Source organism: Lissotriton vulgaris, chromosome 5, assembly GCF_964263255.1.
Source record: "Lissotriton vulgaris chromosome 5, aLisVul1.2, whole genome shotgun sequence".
Classification (NCBI taxonomy): domain Eukaryota; kingdom Metazoa; phylum Chordata; class Amphibia; order Caudata; family Salamandridae; genus Lissotriton; species Lissotriton vulgaris.
In genome coordinates this window covers 1,907,111,114-1,907,117,113 of record NC_141693.1, presented here as the reverse complement: position 1 = coordinate 1,907,117,113, position 6,000 = coordinate 1,907,111,114, and the positions used below count along the sequence as shown (strand labels likewise).

General features: G+C 43.4%; 1 protein-coding gene across 1 annotated transcript in view; it reads left to right on the top strand.

Moving 5' to 3' along the window:
* Positions 1-1,075: 1,075 nt before the first annotated feature.
* LOC147717690 (butyrophilin subfamily 2 member A1-like) overlaps positions 1,076-6,000 on the top strand; it is a 141,559-nt gene continuing 136,634 nt past the window's right edge. The window contains exon 1 of the mRNA XM_086924481.1: positions 1,076-1,139. The gene's annotated coding sequence lies outside the window, so the exon portion shown is untranslated. The remainder of the gene's footprint in view (positions 1,140-6,000) is intronic.

Sequence of the window (6,000 nt, the reverse complement as noted above, 5' to 3'; positions counted from 1 at the left end):
TCGGTGGGGTGGGGGAGGGGCATGGTGGGGGGTGCTAAAAACTGGAGTATGGATAATTGAAGGTAAGTAAACAATGTATTAAATAAAACGAATTTCGTAGTGCACCCTGCATCGCATTTTGCGATGCAGGGCGCGCTACGAAATTCGTTTTATTCAATAAATTGTTTACTTACCTTCAATTATCCATACTCCAGTTTTTAGCACCCCCCATCCTGCCTCTCCCCCGCCTCTCCGCCCCACCGAAACTCCCTCTAAGGGCCGTGGCTGTGTATAACAATACCTTGGTCTGTAAATATTGCTATTGCACTCATTTAACACGGTTCGACTTATTCCATCTCTATATTGCACTGATATAACACTCCTGTACAGCCCTTCCCTGTATATTATAACTCTGCTCCGATCTCTGTATCTCCTGCATTGACATGTAATACAGCCCTCTCTCAGCATCTCTTTGTTGCACACATATATCACTATCCCGCTCTCTGGATCTCTTTATTGCACACATATGTAACTACCCTGTTCTCTGCATCTCTTTATTCCACACATATATTACTACCCCACTCTTTTATTGCAGACCTATACAACTACCCCACTCTCTGCAGCTCTTCATTGCACACATATATCACTATCCTACTCTCTGCATCACTTTATTGCACACATACATTACTACCCCACTCTGCATCTTTTTATTGTGCACCTATGTTACTACCCCACTCTCTGCATCTTTTTATTGTGCATCTATGTTACTACCCCACTCTCTGCATCTCTTTATTGCGCACATGTATCATGTATGTACCCGAGTAGCACATTAGACTGTAAAATGAATTGCGCTAAAACCCCTCATTGATGGTCTGTCTTGAGACCAAAAAATATTAGAATCTGTCATTTCTAGTTAAAACGTTAAATCTGTTAACTTTTGGCTAGCGCATGTAAACAGACTACAGGTCAACATAGAAGGTCACTTCCCTAGAAGTAATTGCAACACGATTTACGTCATTGGAGCCTGCCGATTGGTTACTTGCTGTCAGCTCTGGACACCAGCCAGTTAACCCAGCCCCACAAAAGCTGAAATCCGGACTCCCAGAAGGAAAATCAACTTGGAGGCAGACGAAGAGGCAGGCGTCCCCCTCAGTGCACAGGTGGGTGAAGACATTTCATTTTATTTTACACCAGTGAGGTCAACTTCTAAAGTAAATAGTGTTTCCGCAGATGCCTACGCAGGAGGCACAGGTCTGCACCTTCTCCGTGCTGGACCTCCAGTGCACAGACACTGGTGTGCTCCTGTGAGCGCTCGTGTGACCGGGTCTCCGTGATTTGTGGGGTGATCCCTGGCTTCTCAAGAAGCAGCGGAAACTAATTCGAGGGAATGAGTGGTCGTAACAGAGAACAGTGAAACTGAACGTTTATCAGGGTCATGCTGGGGGAGCCGAGGTCAGTGAGGTGTAGGAAATGGGTCATTGCAGTATGTCGCATTTTCTAACATTACGGTTTGCATTTTGCTGGAAAAACGAAACGGAAATAGTAGATTCTAAGCACATTAGACTACTTTCAACATGCCCAATAAAGAACACACATTACGCGTCCCTTTCTCCCTTTCCAAGAATTGTGGGCACATTGGTGATGCATATTCAGCTGACTGGAGAAAACATAATAGGACTCTAGACAATATATACAATTATATTGTATTTGAAAGAACGTGCATACTATGCACATATTATAAACAAAACTGTATTGTATTTGAAAGAACATGCATACTATTCAAGTATTATACAAGAAATTGTATTGTATTTGTAAGAACGTGCATACTTTGCAAATATTATAAATGAAATTGTCTTTTGAAACTGAATCAGGAGTAGTGAAGGCTACAGCTGAGTAATTGCAAGATGAACCCACTCTTCCAATTTGGCATTGTTTCTGAGTGAAGACCATGTATTAGTCAAATATTTACCAGAGCTCGACCTGAAAGGCGCTTGTTGCAAGGTGGAATATTATGTGGCATGGCTGGGGGGGGGCTTACTATACACAGTGGATGATCCTTGGAATCCACAACAAGAATCCTTAGCTTAATCCTGGTAGTGCAGCAAAGAGCAGTCAGGCATTACTGGGGGTACATGTGTTTAGCATTATATAGTAAATAATATGTAAGGATGGGTGCACAGCCTTTTATTTTAGTTCTTCTAGTTTGGGTTCTCCGTGGGTGGCGTCTATACCCCTAAAGACGCTAATGTGAAACAGTAGACTTGTGATACCAGTGGGTCACTGGGACCATCCCCTAGGGAACTCCTTTTATTCCTCTTAACAACAGAGGATTCCACACAATAGGTTCGTTTTGATTAATTTGTTCACATTTATTTCACAATGTTCATTGAATATTGTTTCATAGCATATTCAATAGTTCATGATTACTCTGTAATGTACATTTATAGCTCATTGTGTTCATGAGGCATCATTATATTTGTAATTGTCCAATGCATTTCGGGCTATAGTATGAGCCCTTCATCAGGGAAAAACGATGCCTGTGTCGGTTTGGTAAATCAAACATTTGGTATTGTGATGTACTGGTGCTTAGCGGAGTGTATTTCGAAAGCGTCTCTGAAGACAAAAAATTCTCGTGTCGTTCCGCGTCTTCTGTTGCAACAGAAGACGCGGAACGACACGAGAATTTTTTGTCTTCAGAGACGCTTTCGAAATACACTCCGCTAAGCACCAGTACATCACAATACCAAATGTTTGATTTACCAAACCGACACAGGCATCGTTTTTCCCTGATGAAGGGCTCATACTATAGCCCGAAATGCATTGGACAATTACAAATATAATGATGCCTCATGAACACAATGAGCTATAAATGTACATTACAGAGTAATCATGAACTATTGAATATGCTATGAAACAATATTCAATGAACATTGTGAAATAAATGTGAACAAATTAATCAAAACGAACCTATTGTGTGGAATCCTCTGTTGTTAAGAGGAATAAAAGGAGTTCCCTAGGGGATGGTCCCAGTGACCCACTGGTATCACAAGTCTACTGTTTAGCATTATATAGTACCATTATGGTTCATAAGTAATTAAGACAACTCAAAAGAAATCTGACACCAATTTATAAAAAATAGAGTGTATTTGTACATACATATAGATACCAATACTAACTTTGTATCATATATACAACCTGAGTTGTGAACTTTTAAATAATTCAAACATAGATGCCTTTGAAATCAGACTGGTCCCTTTCAAATGAAGGGGGGGGGGGGGGGCACTGGGCGTACTGGACCTCCTTCCTGCGCGGGCCTCTGTCTCCATTGTGGGGAAGTGCTACCACACCCCACTAGGAGGGCTGAATCTTGTCTTGGTGGAAAAGGCTTGGGGAAGCCCACCTAGGCACGGGCGCTGTGTATCCTGGGGGGCACCCACGCAGGGTGGCATCCCTGTGCTTTGTTCTAGCTCACTCTCGACACAAGAATTATGTTGTGGTGGAAAAGCACTGTGTTGGACACTAAACATGACACAATTCGGTCATTCCATACCAGAGCTGGCTATCTCAAGCTTCGTCGGTAGCCAGCTCATGTTACTCTGTGGCCCGCCGGTCACTTACAGTCAAACCTTGCTTTACAGGGTTACTCGAGGAACTTATAAGGGGGCACAGTACCTTGCTTAATGGGTGCACTAATTACTATCACTTTTAGAGGAAAGAGCACAGGCACTGAAGCCTGGTAAACAGGTCCCAGTGCATTATCAGATGTAAAAAAACAGCATCTGGCAGTTCTAATGGGGGCAAAAGTGCAGAGGCAATCTGCAAAGAAGCCCAGTTTCTATCAAATACGGTAACAACAGCCCTACCAAGCATTGCAATGTGTAGTGAAGCACAGACTGGGTGCCGATAGTATCACTTGTTTAGTATTTGGCTCGTTTGCCTTCCTGCAAGCTGTGGCCTAGGCAGGGGTTAAGCTTCTGCCTATATCAATATACCTACATTTTACAGCATTCATCATGGAGAACTGTCTCTTAGTAGTTAAGTCGTCTCCAAAGGTTAGATATTCTTCAAACACAGACGTACCTTCAGTATAAGTGGTTCCTTTTGCTACAGTGGCTGTATGATGATGCGTCACAATCCTTTACTATGCATGCTTTTACCACCCAGCCTTTACCACACAGGCCTTTACCAAGCATCTTTACCACACATGCCAAGTATTATAAGGGAAGTAAAAACCCTATATACACATATATGCACAGTATTGCCATCATTATTGACATAGAACATGTCATGAGTGATGAATTATGTGAGGTAATTAGCAGTGCATGGCGAGAGTGCAAGTTATTGTTACATAAGGTCACAAGTTATAGTTACTTGAGATAACGATAACTAGTGAATTTGAATGGTTTTATGAATTTAAAATGATTTGTATTAACTGACATTTTCACGTAACTATAACGTAACTATAATCTGTGGGGGGGGTTCTGTGAATCTCTATTTTTTTAAATGTAACTTAAGATATCTACCCCAATGCAGGCGTGGGGTTGGCCATATACCCGGGCTTGAGGGTGTCGGGCGCCTACTCACCAAACAGTATGACCTCCCCACCACGCAGGCCTGACTATGTCATGGAACAATATATAGGGTGTTGTTTTAAGTAGGGCAGATCTACTGGCTTGGTCACAGGGTCAAAATATAAAAAGTGTTGGGCCAGTTGGTTTTATCATGGGGTCAGCACATGAACATATATTAAGCAGACCTACTGTTTTCTTCAAAAAGTCATCAATCTCTGTAATCAAACTTAATTTAATAAATTTGCATATTGCAATATTTAATATTAGAGACGTCACAAATTATGTTGTGCTCCTTGCACATAGAAGTGAATAATAAATGAACGGCTCCTACCACTCATTTATTATTCCTTTAAAAATGATTTCTTTTTATTTTTGGGTGTCCCTGTTCTACCCAGCACACCCACAGTTTATATTAAGTTTGGGGCCTTGATGGTTTCCTCCAGGTCCCTGCCGCTGTTCCGCTATCACCCATTCTGAGTGCAGTAGGAGCCGGCTCCATTACTTTGTTCCGATCTAACTTTAGAAATATTTTTCTGTGCTTTCACCAGGAGGGAGCAAAGTTGGCTTCCCTGTACGGGAGAGTGCAGACAGGGAATTAAGTATACATTCCTTAAAAGCACTCTTCTGGGCAGGGAACACAGTAGTGTCCCAGGCGATGAGGTCTCCAGGACACTACTTTTATAGCATCCTGGGGCCAGACGGAGGCTCAGGTAGGGGGTCGTGATGTCCCTTTTCCTTAAAATGAATGGCCAAGGTCGACGGGGCGGAAGCTCTTCTCCCCAAAACTATTTGATTGGGCCGAGAGAATTGGGTCCCTGGGGCCCTGAAGAGACTCAGGGAGGGGTGGCGGTGTAAGTTCCCCTCCCTAAAACTAATACTTAGGGCCCAGGAGATGAGGGAGACAGGCTGATTGCCCCTCCCCATAATAAAACAATTGATTGGAGTCCATGGGGACACCTGAAGGCTCAGGAAGGGGGACACATGCCCCCTTACTGAAAATATAGGTTCCACCAACCCCCAGGGACCCTAGCCCCCACTGGGGGCAGTTAGGGGCATATTTACAAGCCCCTATCGACACAGGAGCGTCACATTTTTTTGTTATTCCTTTGGCAATACGGGCTCTGCCTGATTTACAAGGCAGTGTTAAGCCACTTAAACAGCAAAACACCATGCATGATTGTTTCTGTGCAGGAAGGGGCCCCTTCCTGCACATAAACAATCATTCCCACAATGAGGGCACCTTTGCACTATGGTGCAAGGGAGCCTGCATTGGCGCTAGACAGAGGAAATTTGCGCCGGTGCAGAATAAATGCAGGGCTGCACCGTATTGTAAATGAGGTGCAGCCCTGCTTTGCAGCAGTGGCGGAGTGTGGCGTTCAGCCAAGGAGGCTAAGGTGCACTCCGTCACTTCTTTATAAATATGCCCCTTATTTTTCCAAAGCTCAGGAGC